Source organism: Oncorhynchus masou, unplaced genomic scaffold (genome assembly GCF_036934945.1).
Source record: "Oncorhynchus masou masou isolate Uvic2021 unplaced genomic scaffold, UVic_Omas_1.1 unplaced_scaffold_4624, whole genome shotgun sequence".
Taxonomy (NCBI): Eukaryota; Metazoa; Chordata; class Actinopteri; order Salmoniformes; family Salmonidae; genus Oncorhynchus; species Oncorhynchus masou.
In genome coordinates this window covers 7181-26272 of record NW_027011020.1, presented here as the reverse complement: position 1 = coordinate 26272, position 19092 = coordinate 7181, and the positions used below count along the sequence as shown (strand labels likewise).

Here is a 19092-nt window from a genome sequence, read left to right as displayed (position 1 = left end):
ACATACGACTCCCAGCACTGTAGGACAGACAGACATCCTGACCAACATACGACTCCCAGCACTGTAGGACAGACAGACAGACATCCTGACCAACATACGACTCCCAGCACTGTAGGACAGACAGAGACATCCTGACCAACCAACATAGGACAGACAGACAGACATCCTGACCAACATACGACTCCCAGCACTGTAGGACAGACAGACACACATCCTGACCAACATACGACTCCCAGCACTGTAGGACAGGACAGACAGACAGACACTGTAGGACAGACAGACATCCTGACCAACATGGTCTAAAGTAGTGACCAACACGATACACTGTAGGAACAGACAGGCTCTGGTCTAAAGTAGTGCACTATACAGGGAATAGGGCTCTGGTCTAAAGTAGTGCACTATATAGGGAATAGGGCTCTGGTCTAAAGTAGTGCACTATATAGGGAATAGGGCTCTGGTCTAAAGTAGTGCACTACACAGGTAATAGTGCTCTGGTCTAAAGTAGTGCACTACACAGGGAATAGGGCTCTGGTCTAAAGTAGTGCACTATACAGGGAATAGGGCTCTGGTCTAAAGTAGTGCACTATATAGGGAATAGGGCTCTGGTCTAAAGTAGTGCACTATAGAGGGAATAGGGCTCTGGTCTAAAGTAGTGCACTATAGAGGGAATAGGGCTCTGGTCTAAAGTAGTGCACTACACAGGGAATAGGGTGCCGTATGTGACTCAGACAATATGTGTGTAGTAGTTCTTACCGGGACGTTGCCGGGGACCAGCGCTAACCAGTAGTAACACAACACTGCTAGGATAGACACCTTCAGCATCGCATTCCTGCAGTCACAGAGTAGAGACAACAACATGTTACCTACTACTGAGGGTCTGGGTGTTACAGTCACAGAGACAACAACATGTTACCTACTACTGAGGGTCTGGAGTGTTACAGTCACAGAGACAATAACATGTTACCTTCTACTGAGGGTCTGGGTGTTACAGTCACAGAGACAACAACATGTTACCTACTACTGAGGGTCTGGGTGTTACAGTCACAGAGACAATAACATGTTACCTACTACTGAGGGTCTGGGTGTTACAGTCACAGAGACAATAACATGTTACCTACTACTGAGGGTCTGGGTGTTACAGTCACAGAGACAACAACATGTTACCTACTACTGAGGGTCTGGGGTGTTACAGTCACAGAGACAACAACATGTTACCTACTACTGAGGGTCTGGGTGTTACAGTCACAGAGACAACAACATGTTACCTACCACTGTGTACTGTGTGCGTGGGTGTGTGTATACTGTTTGTGGGTGTGTGTGTGTGTGTGTGTGTGTACTGTTTGTGTGTGTGTACTGCGTGTGTGTGTGTGTACTGTTTGTGTGTGTGTGTGTGTGTGTGTGTGTGTGTGTGTGTGTGTGTGTGTGTGTGTGTGTGTTGTGTGTACTGTTTGTGTGTACTGTGTGTGTGTGTGTACTGTTTGTGGGTGTGTGTGTGTGTACTGTTTCTGTGTGTGTGTGTGTGTGTGTGTGTACTGTTTGTGTGTGTGTGTGTACTGTTTGTGTGTACTGTGTGTGTGTGTGTGTGTACTGTTTGTGTGCGTGTGTGTGTACTGTGTGTGTGTGTATGTGTGTGTGTGTGTGTACTGTGTGTGTGTGTGTGTACTGTGTGTGTGTGTGTGTGTGTGTGTACTGCGTGCGTTACCTGAGCACCGTGACGTAGACGCGTGTACGTGGGCTATCGTAGCGCTCCAGCAGGTGTGTGTGTGTGTAGAGTAGTGATATGAAGGTGTTGAGGACACACACTGCTACAGGCAGCAGCAGAGACCAGGCCTCTGTCAGGACATCCTCTGGACTGGGGGACGTTACCACACGCTGGAGGAACACACACACACATCACATGGACCCATACACACATCACACACACACACACATATCACATGGACCCATACACACATCACACACACACACATCACATGGACCCACACACACACACACACATCACATGGACCCATACACACATCACACACACACACATCACATGGACTCATACACACACACACACACACATATCACATGGACCCACACACACACACACACACACACACACACACACACACACACACACACACACACACACACACACACACACAGTAAACATACATATTTACAGAGGTAGTTCCAGGTGACAGTACAACACATTAAACTGGGTGTGTGTGTGTGTGTGTGTGTGTGTGCTACTGACCTGCAGGTTGTGTTGACAGAGGTAGTAGACAGCCACACAGGCCCCAGCAGCCAGACAGTACAACACATTAAACTGTGTGTGTGTGTGTGTGCGTGTGTGTGCTACTGACCTGCAGGTTGTGTTGACAGAGGTAGTAGACAGCCACACAGGCCCCAGCAGCCAGACAGTACAACACATTAAACTGTGTGTGTGTGTGTGTGTGTGTGTGTGTGTGTGTGTGTGTGTGTGTGTGTGTGTGTGCTACTGACCTGCAGGTTGTGTTGACAGAGGTAGTAGACAGCCACACAGGCCCCAGCAGCCAGACAGTACAACACATTAAACTGTGTGTGTGTGTGTGTGTGCTACTGACCTGCAGGTTGTGTTGACAGAGGTAGTAGACAGCCACACAGGCCCCAGCAGCCAGACAGTACAACACATTAAACTGTGTGTGTGTGTGTGTGCTACTGACCTGCAGGTTGTGTTGACAGAGGTAGTAGACAGCCACACAGGCCCCAGCAGCCAGACAGACAGACAGAAGCCAGACAGACAGACGGACCAGACAGGCCTTCATCTTGTCTGACACAGACAGCTCTCTCTCCACTCTGCTCTCCCTTAGAGACTCCTAGACAAACACAGCTATTAAGATGCGTGTGTGTGTGTGTGTGTGTGTGTGTGTGTGTGTGTGTGTGTGTGTGTGTGTGTGTGTGTGTGTGTGTGGATGTGTGTTTCATTCTGTCTGTTCCCCCAGCCCCCCCAAGGATGCCTTTTGCATGCAATAGCCTACTCAACCAAGCTACAAGGTCAGCGTTAGAGGTTTCAATACAAATCAACAGGGTTGGAGGTTTCAATATAAATTAACAGAGTTGGAGGTTTCAATACAAATTAACAGAGTTGGAGGTTTCAATACAAATTAACAGAGTTGGAGGTTTCAATACAAATCAACAGTTAGAGGTTTCAATACAAATTAACAGAGTTGGAGGTTTCAATACAAATGAACAGCGTTAGAGGTTTCAATACAAATCAACAGAGTTGGAGGTTTCAATACAAATTAACAGAGTTGGAGGTTTCAATACAAATCAACAGTTAGAGGTTTCAATACAAATCAACAGAGTTAGAGGTTTCAATACAAATTAACAGAGTTGGGGGTTTCTATACAAATCAACAGAGTTGGAGGTTTCAATACAAATCAACAGTTGGAGGTTTCAATACAAATCAACAGTTGGAGGTTTCAATACAAATTAACAGAGTTGGAGGTTTCAATACAAATTAACAGAGTTGGAGGTTTCAATACAAATCAACAGTTGGAGGTTTCAATACAAATCAACAGTTGGAGGTTTCAATACAAATTAACAGAGTTGGAGGTTTCAATACAAATTAACAGAGTTGGAGGTTTCAATACAAATCAACAGTTAGAGGTTTCAATACAAATTAACAGAGTTGGAGGTTTCAATACAAATGAACAGCGTTAGAGGTTTCAATACAAATCAACAGAGTTGGAGGTTTCAATACAAATTAACAGAGTTGGAGGTTTCAATACAAATCAACAGTTAGAGGTTTCAATACAAATCAACAGAGTTAGAGGTTTCAATACAAATTAACAGAGTTGGGGGTTTCTATACAAATCAACAGAGTTGGAGGTTTCAATACAAATCAACAGTTGGAGGTTTCAATACAAATCAACAGTTGGAGGTTTCAATACAAATTAACAGAGTTGGAGGTTTCTATACAAATCAACAGAGTTGGAGGTTTCAATACAAATCAACAGAGTTAGAGGTTTCTATACAAATCAACAGAGTTGGAGGTTTCAATACAAATCAACAGAGTTGGAGGTTTGAATACAAATCAACAGAGTTGGAGGTTTCAATACAAATTAACAGAGTTGGAGGTTTCAATACAAATCAACAGTTAGAGGTTTCAATACAAATTAACAGAGTTGGAGGTTTCAATACAAATTAACAGCGTTAGAGGTTTCAATACAAATTAACAGAGTTGGAGGTTTCAATACAAATCAACAGTTAGAGGTTTCAATACAAATCAACAGAGTTAGAGGTTTCAATACAAATTAACAGTTGGAGGTTTCAATACAAATCAACTGTTGGAGGTTTCAATACAAATCAACAGTTGGAGGTTTCAATACAAATTAACAGAGTTGGAGGTTTCTATACAAATCAACAGTTGGAGGTTTCAATACAAATCAACAGTTGGAGGTTTCAATACAAATTAACAGAGTTGGAGGTTTCTATACAAATCAACAGAGTTGGAGGTTTCAATACAAATCAACAGAGTTAGAGGTTTCTATACAAATCAACAGAGTTGGAGGTTTCAATACAAATCAACAGAGTTGGAGGTTTGAATACAAATCAACAGAGTTGGAGGTTTCAATACAAATTAACAGAGTTGGAGGTTTCAATACAAATCAACAGTTAGAGGTTTCAATACAAATTAACAGAGTTGGAGGTTTCAATACAAATTAACAGCGTTAGAGGTTTCAATACAAATTAACAGAGTTGGAGGTTTCAATACAAATCAACAGTTAGAGGTTTCAATACAAATCAACAGAGTTAGAGGTTTCAATACAAATTAACAGTTGGAGGTTTCAATACAAATCAACTGTTGGAGGTTTCAATACAAATCAACAGTTGGAGGTTTCAATACAAATTAACAGAGTTGGAGGTTTCTATACAAATCAACAGAGTTGGAGGTTTCAATACAAATCAACAGGGTTGTTTTTGTGTGTGTACCTTCAGTAATACTAGCAGGTTGTTTCTGTGTGTGTGTGTGTGTATGTATGTGTGTGTGTGTGTCTGTGTGTGTACGTGTGTGTGTGTGTGTGTGTGTGTGTGTGTGTGTATGTGTGTGTGTACCTTTAGATGTACTAGCAGGTTGTTTCTGTGTGTGTGTACGTGTGTGTGTGTGTGTGTGTGTGTGTGTGTGTGTGTGTGTATGTGTGTGTGTGTGTGTGTGTGTCTGTGTGTGTACGTGTGTGTGTGTGTGTGTGAGTACCTTTAGATGTACTAGCAGGTTGGTCCTGTGTGTGTGTATGTGTGTGAGTACCTTTAGATGTACTAGCAGGTTGGTCCTGTGTGTGTGTATGTGTGTGTGTGTGTGTGTGTGAGTACCTTTAGATGTACTAGCAGGTTGGTCCTGTGTGTGTGTGAGTACCTTTAGATGTACTAGCAGGTTGGTCCTGTGTGTGTGTGTGTGAGTACCTTTAGATGTACTAGCAGGTTGGTCCTGTGTGTGTGTGTGTGTGTGTGTGTACCTTTAGATGTACTAGCAGGTTGGTCCTGTGTGTGTGTGTGTGTGTGTGTACCTTTAGATGTACTAGCAGGTTGGTCCTGTGTGTGTGTATGTCCGCGTGGTGCAGCAGAGAGAAGTCCCAGCTACACAACAGTCTCCAGTAGTCATCTCCTCTTCCAGACAGAGAGCCAGGTCTCTGGGCTGCTCCACCTGACGCCACAACACCAGTCTGGAGACACCCTGCCATGCTGCTCAACACACACACACACACACACACACACACACACACACACACACACACACACACACACACACACACACACACACACACACACACACACACACACACACACACACACACACACACACACACACACACACACACACACACACACACACACACACACACACACACACACACACACACACACACAGACTGTGCCTCTATAATATCTGTCATGCTGACTGTTCCTCCATATTGTCTGTCATGCTGACTGACTGTTCCTCTATAATATCTGTCATGCTGACTGTTCCATATAATAATATATAATATATAATAATATAATATATAATAATATATCCCATTTAGCAGACGCTTTTGTCCAAAGCGACTTACAAGTCGGCTGGGGCCACTACTTTTTTTTTTTTTTTTTTTTTTTTTTTTTACATATGGGTGGCCCTAGCGGGAATCGAACCCACGACGCTTGGCGTTGCAAGCGCCATGCTCTACCGACTGAGCCACACAGGACAGTTCCTCTTTAATATCTGTCATGCTGACTGACTGTTCCTCTATAATATCTGGCATGCTGACTGTTCCTCTATATTATCTGTTTTGTTGACTGTTCCTCTATAATATCTGTAATGCTGACTGACTGTTCCTCTATAATATCTGTCATGCTGACTGTTCCTCTTTAATATCTGGCATGCTGACTGACTGTTCCTCCATATTATCTGGCATGCTGACTGTTCCTCCATATTATCTGTCATGCTGACTGACTGTTCCTCTATAATATCTGTCATGCTGACTGTTCCTCTATAATATCTGTCATGCTGACTGTTCCTCTTTAATATCTGGCATGCTGACTGACTGTTCCTCCATATTATCTGTCATGCTGACTGACTGTTCCTCTATAATATCTGTCATGCTGACTGTTCCTCTTTAATATCTGGCATGCTGACTGTTCCTCCATATTATCTGTCATGCTGACTGTTCCTCCATATTATCTGTCATGCTGACTGACTGTTCCTCTATAATATCTGTCATGCTGACTGACTGTTCCTCTATAATATCTGGCATGCTGACTGTTCCTCTATATTATCTGTCATGTTGACTGTTCCTCTATAATATCTGTAATGCTGACTGACTGTTCCTCTATAATATCTGTCATGCTGACTGTTCCTCTTTAATATCTGGCATGCTGACTGACTGTTCCTCCATATTATCTGGCATGTTGACTGTTCCTCCATATTATCTGTCATGCTGACTGACTGTTCCTCTATAATATCTGGCATGCTGACTGTTCCTCTATATTATCTGTTTTGTTGACTGTTCCTCTATAATATCTGTAATGCTGACTGACTGTTCCTCTATAATATCTGTCATGCTGACTGTTCCTCTTTAATATCTGGCATGCTGACTGACTGTTCCTCCATATTATCTGGCATGCTGACTGTTCCTCCATATTATCTGTCATGCTGACTGACTGTTCCTCTATAATATCTGTCATGCTGACTGTTCCTCTATAATATCTGTCATGCTGACTGTTCCTCTTTAATATCTGGCATGCTGACTGACTGTTCCTCCATATTATCTGTCATGCTGACTGACTGTTCCTCTATAATATCTGTCATGCTGACTGTTCCTCTTTAATATCTGGCATGCTGACTGTTCCTCCATATTATCTGTCATGCTGACTGTTCCTCCATATTATCTGTCATGCTGACTGACTGTTCCTCTATAATATCTGTCATGCTGACTGACTGTTCCTCTATAATATCTGGCATGCTGACTGTTCCTCTATATTATCTGTCATGTTGACTGTTCCTCTATAATATCTGTAATGCTGACTGACTGTTCCTCTATAATATCTGTCATGCTGACTGTTCCTCTTTAATATCTGGCATGCTGACTGACTGTTCCTCCATATTATCTGGCATGTTGACTGTTCCTCCATATTATCTGTCATGCTGACTGACTGTTCCTCCATATTATCTGTCATGCTGGCTGTTCCTCTATAATATCTGTCATGCTGACTGACTGTTCCTCCATATTATCTGTCATGCTGACTGACTGTTCCTCCATAATATCTGGCATGCTGACTGTTCCTCTATATTATATGTCATGTTGACTGTTCCTCTATAATATCTGTAATGCTGACTGACTGTTCCTCTATAATATCTGTCATGCTGACTGTTCCTCTTTAATATCTGGCATGCTGACTGACTGTTCCTCCATATTATCTGGCATGTTGACTGTTCCTCCATATTATCTGTCATGCTGACTGACTGTTCCTCCATAATATCGGTCATGCTGACTGACTGTTCCTCTATAATATCTGGCATGCTGACTGACTGTTCCTCCACATTATCTGGCATGCTGACTGACTGTTCCTCCATAATATCTGTCATGCTGACTGACTGTTCCTCCATATTATCTGGCATGCTGACTGACTGTTCCTCCATATTATCTGTCATGCTGACTGACTGTTCCTCTATAATATCTGTCATGCTGACTGTTCCTCCATAATATCTGGCATGCTGACTGACTGTTCCTCTATAATATCTGTCATGCTGACTGTTCCTCCATATTATCTGTCATGCTGACTGACTGTTCCTCCATAATATCTGTCATGCTGACTGACTGTTCCTCCATATTATCTGGCATGCTGACTGACTGTTCCTCCATATTATCTGTCATGCTGACTGACTGTTCCTCTATAATATCTGTCATGCTGACTGTTCCTCCATATTATCTGGCATGCTGACTGACTGTTCCTCTATAATATCTGTCATGCTGACTGACTGTTCCTCTATATTATCTGGCATGCTGACTGTTCCTCCATAATATCTGTCATGCTGACTGTTCCTCTTTAATATCTGGCATGCTGACTGACTGTTCCTCCATATTATCTGGCATGTTGACTGTTCCTCCATATTATCTGTCATGCTGACTGACTGTTCCTCTATAATATCTGTCATGCTGACTGACTGTTCCTCTATAATATCTGTCATGCTGACTGACTGTTCCTCTATAATATCTGTCATGCTGACTGACTGTTCCTCCATATTATCTGTCATGCTGGCTGTTCCTCTATAATATCTGTCATGCTGACTGACTGTTCCTCCATATTATCTGTCATGCTGACTGACTGTTCCTCCATAATATATGGCATGCTGACTGTTCCTCCATATTATCTGGCATGCTGACTGTTCCTCCATAATATCTGTCATGCTGACTGACTGTTCCTCTATAATATCTGGCATGCTGACTGACTGTTCCTCCACATTATCTGGCATGCTGACTGACTGTTCCTCTATAATATCTGTCATGCTGACTGTTCCTCCATATTATCTGTCATGCTGACTGACTGTTCCTCCATAATATCTGTCATGCTGACTGACTGTTCCTCCATATTATGTCATGCTGACTGACTGTTCCTCCATATTATCTGTCATGCTGACTGACTGTTCCTCTATAATATCTGTCATGCTGACTGTTCCTCCATATTATCTGGCATGCTGACTGACTGTTCCTCTATAATATCTGTCATGCTGACTGACTGTTCCTCTATATTATCTGGCATGCTGACTGTTCCTCCATAATATCTGTCATGCTGACTGTTCCTCTATAATATCTGTCATGCTGACTGTTCCTCTATAATATCTGTCATGCTGACTGTTCCTCCATAATATCTGTCATGCTGACTGTTCCTCCATATTATCTGTCATGCTGACTGTTCCTCTATAATATCTGTCATGCTGACTGTTCCTCCATAATATCTGTCATGCTGACTGTTCCTCCATAATATCTGTCATGCTGACTGTTCCTCTATAATATCTGTCATGCTGACTGTTCCTCCATAATATCTGTTATGCTGACTGTTCCTCCATAATATCTGTCATGCTGACTGTTCCTCCATATTATCTGTCATGCTGACTGACTGTTCCTCTATAATATCTGTCATGCTGACTGTTCCTCCATAATATCTGTTATGCTGACTGACTGTTCCTCCATAATATCTGTCATGCTGACTGTTCCTCCATAATATCTGTCATGCTGACTGTTCCTCTATAATATCTGTCATGCTGACTGTTCCTCTATAATATCTGTCATGCTGACTGTTCCTCTATAATATCTGTCATGCTGACTGTTCCTCTATAATATCTGTCATGCTGACTGACTGTTCCTCCATAATATCTGTCATGCTGACTGTTCCTCTATAATATCTGTTATGCTGACTGACTGTTCCTCCATAATATCTGTCATGCTGACTGTTCCTCCATAATATCTGTCATGCTGACTGTTCCTCCATAATATCTGTCATGCTGACTGTTCCTCTATAATATCTGTTATGCTGACTGACTGTTCCTCCATAATATCTGTCATGCTGACTGTTCCTCCATAATATCTGTCATGCTGACTGTTCCTCCATAATATCTGGCATGCTGACTGTTCCTCTATAATATCTGGCATGCTGACTGTTCCTCCATATTATCTGGCATGCTGACTGTTCCTCCATATGATCAGTCATTCGTGTCAGTGCTATACATGTTGAATGTCCTTCCCTACAGGCTGAAAGTCAGTTGTTTATTTGTTTACTGTGTAGACGCCAGGGACGGTAGAGAAAGCGAGACACCCCATTCCCTTGTTTTTTCTGACCGGGGCGGGGCCACTGCGGTCTACTTATTGGCCCCGCCCTGCGGAGGGGTGCCTCAGGGCCAGACATCTCACTGGCAAAAAAAAATCTGAGTGGGGAGAGCAGGAGGGGACAGTAGACCAGAGCCAGCTGTTCCCTGTCTGGTGTGATTATGACAGATATTATGGAGGTACAGCCAAGGCAGAAAAGTAGCTGCTGCCTTGACAGGAACTAATGGGGATCCATAATAAACCCCAGGAAGAGTAGCTGCTGCCTTGGCAGGAACTAATGGGGATCCATAATAAACCCCAGGAAGAGTAGCTGCTGCCTTGACAGGAACTAATGGGGATCCATAATAAACCCCAGGAAGAGTAGCTGCTGCCTTGGCAGGACCTTATGGGGATCCATAATAAACCCCAGGAAGAGTAGCTGCTGCCTTGACAGGAACTAATGGGGATCCATAATAAACCCCAGGAAGAGTAGCTGCTGCCTTGGCAGGACCTTATGGGGATCCATAATAAACCCCAGGAAGAGTAGGTGCTGCCTTGACAGGAACTAATGGGGATCCATAATAAACCCCAGGAAGAGTAGTTATCTGTCATGCTGACTGTTCCTCTATAATATCTGTCATGCTGACTGACTGTTCCTCCATATTATCTGTCATGCTGACTGACTGTTCCTCTATAATATCTGTCATGCTGACTGTTCCTCCATATTATCTGTCATGCTGACTGTTCCTCCATAATATATGTCATGCTGACTGACTGTTCCTCCATACTATCTGTCATGCTGACTGTTCCTCCATACTATCTGTCATGCTGACTGTTCCTCCATAATATCTGTCATGCTGACTGTTCCTCCATACTATCTGTCATGCTGACTGTTCCTCCATACTATCTGTCATGCTGACTGTTCCTCCATACTATCTGTCATGCTGACTGTTCCTCCATACTATCTGTCATGCTGACTGTTCCTCCATACTATCTGTCATGCTGACTGTTCCTCCATAATATCTGGCATGCTGACTGTTCCTCCATATTATCTGTCATGCTGACAGCTCCTCCATAATATCTGTCATGCTGACTGTTCCTCTATAATATCTGTCATGCTGACTGTTCCTCCATAATATCTGTCATGCTGACTGTTCTTCTATAATATCTGTCATGCTGACAGCTCCTCCATAATATCTGTCATGCTGACTGTTCCTCTATAATATCTGTCATGCTGACTGTTCCTCCATAATATCTGTCATGCTGACTGTTCCTCTATAATATCTGTCATGCTGACTGTTCCTCCATAATATCTGTCATGCTGACTGTTCCTCCATAATATCTGTCATGCTGACTGACTGTTCCTCTATAATATCTGTCATGCTGACTGTTCCTCCATAATATCTGTCATGCTGACTGTTCCTCCATAATATCTGTCATGCTGACTGTTCCTCCATAATATCTGTCATGCTGACTGTTCCTCTATAATATCTGTCATGCTGACTGTTCCTCCATATTATCTGGCATGCTGACTGTTCCTCCATATTATCTGTCATGCTGACTGACTGTTCCTCTATAATATCTGTCATGCTGACTGTTCCTCCATATTATCTGTCATGCTGACTGTTCCTCCATACTATCTGTCATGCTGACTGTTCCTCTATAATATCTGTCATGCTGACTGTTCCTCCATATTATCTGGCATGCTGACTGACTGTTCCTCTGTAATATCTGGCATGCTGACTGACTGTTCCTCTATAATATCTGTCATGCTGACTGTTCCTCCATAATATCTGGCATGCTGACTGTTCCTCCATATTATCTGTCATGCTGACTGACTGATCCTCTATAATATCTGGCATGCTGACTGTTCCTCCATATTATCTGTCATGCTGACTGTTCCTCCATATTATCTGTCATGCTGACTGTTCCTCCATACTATCTGTCATGCTGACTGTTCCTCCATAATATCTGGCATGCTGACTGTTCCTCCATAATATCTGTCATGCTGACTGACTGATCCTCTATAATATCTGTCATGCTGACTGTTCCTCCATATTATCTGTCATGCTGACTGTTCCTCCATATTATCTGTCATGCTGACTGACTGATCCTCTATAATATCTGGCATGCGGACTGTTCCTCTATAATATCTGTCATGCTGACTGCTCCTCCATAATATCTGTCATGCTGACTGTTCCTCTATAATATCTGTCATGCTGACTGCTCCTCCATAATATCTGTCATGCTGACTGTTCCTCCATACTATCTGTCATGCTGACTGTTCCTCCATATGATCAGTCATTTGTGTCAGTGCTATACATGTTGAATGTCCTTCCCTACAGGCTGAAAGTCAGTTGTTTATTTGTTTACTGTGTAGACGCCAGGGACGGTAGAGAAAGCGAGACACCCCATTCCCTTGTTTTTTTTTCTGACCGGGGCGGGGCCACTGCGGTCTACTTATTGGCCCCGCCCTGCGGAGGGTGCCTCAGGGCCAGACATCTCACTGGCAAAAAAAATCTGAGTGGGGAGAGCAGGAGGGGACAGTAGACCAGAGCCAGCTGTTCCCTGTCTGGTGTGATTATGACAGATATTATGGAGGTACAGCCAAGGCAGAAAAGTAGCTGCTGCCTTGACAGGAACTAATGGGGATCCATAATAAACCCCAGGAAGAGTAGCTGCTGCCTTGGCAGGAACTAATGTGGATCCATAATAAACCCCAGGAAGAGTAGCTGCTGCCTTGGCAGGAACTAATGGGGATCCATAATAAACCCCAGGAAGAGTAGCTGCTGCCTTGACAGGAACTAATGGGGATCCATAATAAACCCCAAGAAGAGTAGCTGGCTCTACAGAGCAGCATGTAGGAGGTAAACCAGACAGACAGACAGACAGACAGACAGACAGACAGACAGACAGACAGTACTACCTGTATATGACTGAGGCTCCACAGAGCAGCATGTAGGAGGTAAGACAGACAGACAGACAGACAGACAGACAGACAGACAGAACTACCTGTATATGACTGAGGCTCCACAGAGCAGCATGTAGGAGGTGATGGTGAAGAGGTAAGCAAGCTGGATGTTATAACTAGACTGGCCTCCACTCAGCACACTGTTACTGCTGTAGACACCATAGTACAGCAAGGACACGTTGAACCACCCCTGCACACACACACACACACACACACACACACACACACACACACACACACGGAAAGAGGCAGGGAGAGAGAGACAGGGAGAGAGGTATGGAGAGGCAGACAAACAGACAGAGGCAGGGAGAAAGGAAGAGAGAGAGAGGCAGGGAGAGAGGTATGGAGAGGCAGACAAACAGACAGAGGCAGGGAGAGAGGAAGAGAGAGAGAGACAGGGAGATAGACAGGGAGAGAGGAAGAGAGAGAGAGACAGGGAGAGAGAGATAGACAGGGAGAGAGGTATGGAGAGGCAGTGAGAGAGGTATGGAGAGGCAGACAAACAGACAGAGGCAGGGAGAGTGGAAGAGAGAGAGAGACAGGAAGACAGAGAGACAGGGAGAGAGAGACAGGGAGAGAGAGACAGGGACAGAGAGACAGGGAGAGAGACAGGGAGAGAGAGAGAGACGGGGAGAGAGATATGAAGAGGCAGTGAGAGAGGTATGGAGAGGCAGACAAACAGACAGAGGCAGGGAGAGTAGAAGAGAGAGACAGGGAGAGAGAGACAGGGAGAGAGACAGGGAGAGAGAGAGAGAGAGACAGGGAGAGAGGTATGGAGAGGCAGACAAACAGACAGAGGCAGGGAGAGAGGAAGAGAGAGAGACAGGGAGAGAGACGGGGAGAGAGGTATGGAGAGGCAGATAAACAGACAGAGGCAGGGAGATAGGAAGAGAGAGAGAGGCAGGGAGAGAGGTATGGAGAGGCAGACAAACAGACAGAGGCAGGGAGAGAGGAAGAGAGAGAGAGACAGGGAGAGAGACAGGGTGAGAGAGAGAGAAAGAGAGAGACAGGCAGGCAGACAGATGACACTTTAGACTTAGTTACTGCATCTTTAAAACAGTGTGTATTTGTGTGTCTGTGTATCCTACATGTGTCCGTGTCAGTGTGTCCACTCACCACTCCAGTGAGGAGCTCCAGTCCCCTGAACCCGGCAGTTGCCCCGGCGCCCTGAGTGTCGGTGCCAAGCAGCGCCCACGGCAACGTGATGAAGGAGAGGTTGAGGAGGGAGGAGAGGAGGTTGAAGAGGAGCAGCCATCTTAGAAACAGGAAGTAGCAGAGGACAGCAGAACCAAATCTTCCACTGATCTCCTCAGAGAACCGCGCCACAGAGAGAGAGACTGTCTGAGAAACACCACACTGCTGCACCTACGAACAGACTGGGAGAGACAGAGACATGTCTATCTAGTGACTACTACAGAATATGGGTTCTAACCAGTGTCCTCTCTAACATGTCTATCTAGTGACTACTACAGGATATGGGTTGTGACCAGTGTCCTCTCTAACATGTCTATCTAGTGACTACTACAGGATATGGGTTGTGACCAGTGTCCTCTCTAACATGTCTATCTAGTGACTACTACAGGACATGGGTTGTGACCAGTGTCCTCTCTAACATGTCTATCTAGTGACTACTACAGGATATGGGTTCTGACCAGTGTCCTCTCTAACATGTCTATCTAGTGACTACTACAGGATATGGGTTCTGACCAGTGTCCTCTCTAACATGTCTATCTAGTGACTACTACAGGACATGGGTTCTGACCAGTGTCCTCTCTAACATGTCTATCTAGTGACTACTACAGAATATGGGTTGTGACCTGTGTCCTCTCTAACATGTCTATCTAGTGACTACTACAGGATATGGGTTGTGACCAGTGTCCTCTCTAACATGTCTATCTAGTGACTACTACAGGATATGGGTTGTGACCAGTGTCCTCTCTAACATGTCTATCTAGTGACTACTACAGGACATGGGTTGTGACCAGTGTCCTCTCTAACATGTCTATCTAGTGACTACTACAGGATATGGGTTGTGACCAGTGTCCTCTCTAACATGTCTATCTAGTGACTACTACAGGACATGGGTTGTGACCAGTGTCCTCTCTAACATGTCTATCTAGTGACTACTACAGGATATGGGTTCTGACCAGTGTCCTCTCTAACATGTCTATCTAGTGACTACTACAGGATATGGGTTCTGACCAGTGTCCTCTCTAACATGTCTATCTAGTGACTACTACAGGACATGGGTTCTGACCAGTGTCCTCTCTAACATGTCTATCTAGTGACTACTACAGAATATGGGTTGTGACCTGTGTCCTCTCTAACATGTCTATCTAGTGACTACTACAGGACATGGGTTCTGACCAGTGTCCTCTCTAACATGTCTATCTAGTGACTACTACAGGACATGGGTTCTGACCAGTATCCTCTCTAACATGTCTATCTAGTGACTACTACAGGACATGGGTTCTGACCAGTGTCCTCTCTCTAACATGTCTATCTAGTGACTACTACAGGACATGAGTTCTGACCAGTATCCTCTCTAACATGTCTATCTAGTGACTACTACAGGACATGGGTTCTGACCAGTGTCCTCTCTAACATGTCTATCTAGTGACTACTACAGGACATGGGTTCTGACCAGTATCCTCTCTAACATGTCTATCTAGTGACTACTACAGGACATGGGTTCTGACCAGTGTCCTCTCTAACATGTCTATCTAGTGACTACTACAGGATATGGGTTCTGACCAGTATCCTCTCTAACATGTCTATCTAGTGACTACTACAGGTCATGGGTTCTGACCAGTGTCCTCTCTAACATGTCTATCTAGTGACTACTACAGGACATGGGTTCTGACCAGTGACATCTGCTCCCAACAGTCAGTGCAGCTTGTTCTCTCTAGACTCCTCCTGGAGAACTTCTCTGCTAAGACACGGCACCTGGAAACACACAGTAGTGATGAGACATTTGACCCAGACAGTTATATCTGCAGGGCGGGTGGGTTTTGGGTCATTACATATAGCGTTCATATCGGGCAGGTGGGTGGCGGGCGGGTTGAATTGAGAGAAACCAATAGGCCCTCCGTTAAAAAAAATGCATAAATGTATCATTCTTGTGCAATTTACAGTGAGCTCCAAAAGGCATCGGGCCATATTGTTTATTGTTCTGGTTCTGTACTCCAGCACTTTGAAATGATACAATGACTATGAGGTTAACGTGCAGACTGTCAGCTTTAATTTGAGGGTATTTTCATCCATATTGGGTGACCCGTTTAGATATTACAACACTTCTTGTACATAGTCCTCCCATATTAGGGGACCAAAAGTATTGGGACAAATTCACTTATATGTGTCTTAAAGTAGTTTAAAGTTGAGTATTTAGTCCCATATTTCTAGCACGCAATGACTACATCAAGCTTGAGGTCCTACAGTTGACAGAGCATGTCAGAGAAAAAAAACAAGCCATGTTGTGGTAGAAGGAATTGTCCGTAGAGCTCCAAGACAGGATTGTGTCGAGGCACAGATCTGGGGAAGGGTACCAAAACATTTCTGCAGCATTAAAGGTCCGCAAGAACACAGTGGCTTCCATCATTCGTAAATTGAATATGTTTGGAACCACCAAGACTCTTCCTAGACCTGGCCGCCAGGCCAAACCGAGGAATCAGGGGAGAAGGGCCTTGGTCAGGGAGGTGACCAAGAACCCAATGATCACTCTGTCAGAGCTCCAGAGTTCCTCTGTGGAGATGGGAGAACCTTCCAGAAGGACAACCATCTCTGCAGCACTCCACCAATCAGGCCATTATGGTAGAGTGGCCAGACGGAAGCCACTCCTCAGTAAAAGGCACATGACAGCCCGCATGGAGTTTGCCAAAAAGCACCTAAAGGACTCTCAGACCATGAGAAACAAGATTCTCTGGTCTGATGAAACTAAGATTGAACTCTTTGGCCTGAATGCCAAGCATCACATCTGGAGGGAACCTGGCACCATCTGTACGGTGAAGCACAGTGGTGGCAGCATCATGCTGTGGGGATGTTTTTCAGCGGTAGGGACTGGGAGACAAGTCAGGATCGAGGGAAAGATGAACGGAGCAAAGTACAGAGATCCTTGATGAAAACCTGCTCCAGAGTGTTCAGGACCTCAGACTGGGGCGAAGGTTCACCTTCCAACAGGACAACGACCCAAAGCACACAGCCAAGACAACACAGGAGTGGCTTCGGGACAAGTCTCTAAATGTCCTTGAGTGGCCCAGCCAGAGCCCGGACTTGAACCCGATCGAACATCTCTGTGCAGCAACGCTCCCCTTCCAACCTGACAGAGCTTGAGAGAATCTGCAAAGAAGAATGAGAGAAACTCCCCAAATACAGGTGTGCCAAGCTTGTAGCGTCATACCCAAGAAGACTCAAGGCTGTAATCGCTGTCAAAGGTGCTTCAACAAAGTACTGAGTAAAGGGTCTGAATACTTATGAAAATGTATTATTTTAGTTTTAGATTTTTTATTTTTTTTTAATTGCTTTGTCATTATGTGTGTAGATTGATGAACGATTTAATCAATTTTAGAAAATGGAAAATGTGGAAAAAGGGGGAAGGGGTCTGAATCCCTCCATCGGTGCTCAGACTGTCCGCAATAGGCTGAGAGAGGCTGGACTGAGGGCTTGTAGGCCTGTTGAAAGGCAGGTCCTCACCAGACATCACCGGCAACAGAGGCGCCTACGGGCACAAACCCACCGTCGCTGGACCAGACAGGACTGGCAAAAAGTACACTTCACTGACAAGTTGGGGTTTTGTCTCACCAGGGGTCATGGTTGGATTAGCGTTTATCGTAGAAGGAATGAGCGTTCCACCGAGGCCTGTACACTGGAGCGGGATCGATTAGGAGGTGGAGGGTCCGTCATGGTCTGGTGCAGTGTGTCACAGCATCATCGGACTGAGCTTGTTGTCATTGCAGGCAATCTCAATGCTGTGTGTAACAGGGAAGACATCTTCCTCCCTCATGTGGTACCCTTGACAATGCCACCAGCCATACTGCTCATTCTGTGCGTGATTTCCTGCAAGACAGGAATGTCAGTGTACTGCCATGGCCAGCGAAGAGCCCAGATCTCAATCCCATTGAGCACATCTGGGACCTGTTGGATCGGAGGGTGAGGGCTAGGGCCATTCCTCCCAGAAATGTCTGGGAACTTGCTGGTGCCTTGGTGGAAGAGTAGGGTAACATCTCACAGCAAGAACTGGCAAATCTGGTGCAGTCCATGAGGAGGAGATGCACTGCAGTACTTAATGCAGCTGGTGGCCACACCAGATACTGACAGTTACTGTTAATTTTGCCCCCCCCCCCTTTGTTCAGGGACACATTATTCCATTTCTGTTAGTCACAACTCTGTGGAACTTGTTCAGTTTACGTCTCAGTTGTTGAATCTTGTTTATGCCCATACAAATATTTACACATGTTAAGTTTACTGAAAATAAAACGCAGTTGACAGTGAGAGGATGTTTATTTTTTTGCTGAGTTTATATTGAAGCATTCTATCTATCTATGACATTATTTTGGTGAGTGAGGGTTTATTTAGTCCTCTAGGAGAACATATAATGACAGAAGAGAAGCTGCATGTATGTAATTATAGACAAGTTGACTTTATTGTTTATTTTTATTTCAGCTATATTTAATCAGGTAGGCTAGTTGAGAACACCTTTATTTAGCCAGGTAGGCTAGTTGAGAACACCTTTATTTAACCAGGTCGGCTAGTTGAGAACACCTTTATTTAACCAGGTAAGCTAGTTGAGAACACCTTTATTTAACCAGGTAGACTAGT

The 19092-nt window shown here is 44.4% G+C and overlaps 2 long non-coding RNA genes across 3 annotated transcripts; both read right to left on the bottom strand.

Annotated features, from left to right (window-relative positions):
• Nucleotides 1–517: 517 nt before the first annotated feature.
• On the bottom strand, nt 518–2300 carry LOC135535232 (uncharacterized). The gene is made up of 3 exons (XR_010454833.1): nt 2243–2300; nt 1703–1872; nt 518–829 (listed from the first exon to the last, which is right to left on the bottom strand). It is a non-coding gene; the product is annotated as an uncharacterized LOC135535232 (long non-coding RNA).
• A 396-nt stretch (nt 2301–2696) lies between these two features.
• LOC135535231 (uncharacterized) lies at nt 2697–14476 on the bottom strand. 2 transcript variants are annotated; one of them, XR_010454831.1, is made up of 4 exons: nt 14395–14476; nt 13320–13468; nt 5535–5709; nt 2697–2843 (listed from the first exon to the last, which is right to left on the bottom strand). It is a non-coding gene; the product is annotated as an uncharacterized LOC135535231 (long non-coding RNA). The 2 variants fall into 2 exon arrangements; XR_010454832.1 differs by lacking the exons at nt 13320–13468; nt 14395–14476 and adding an exon at nt 13234–13273.
• Nucleotides 14477–19092: the final 4616 nt, after the last annotated feature.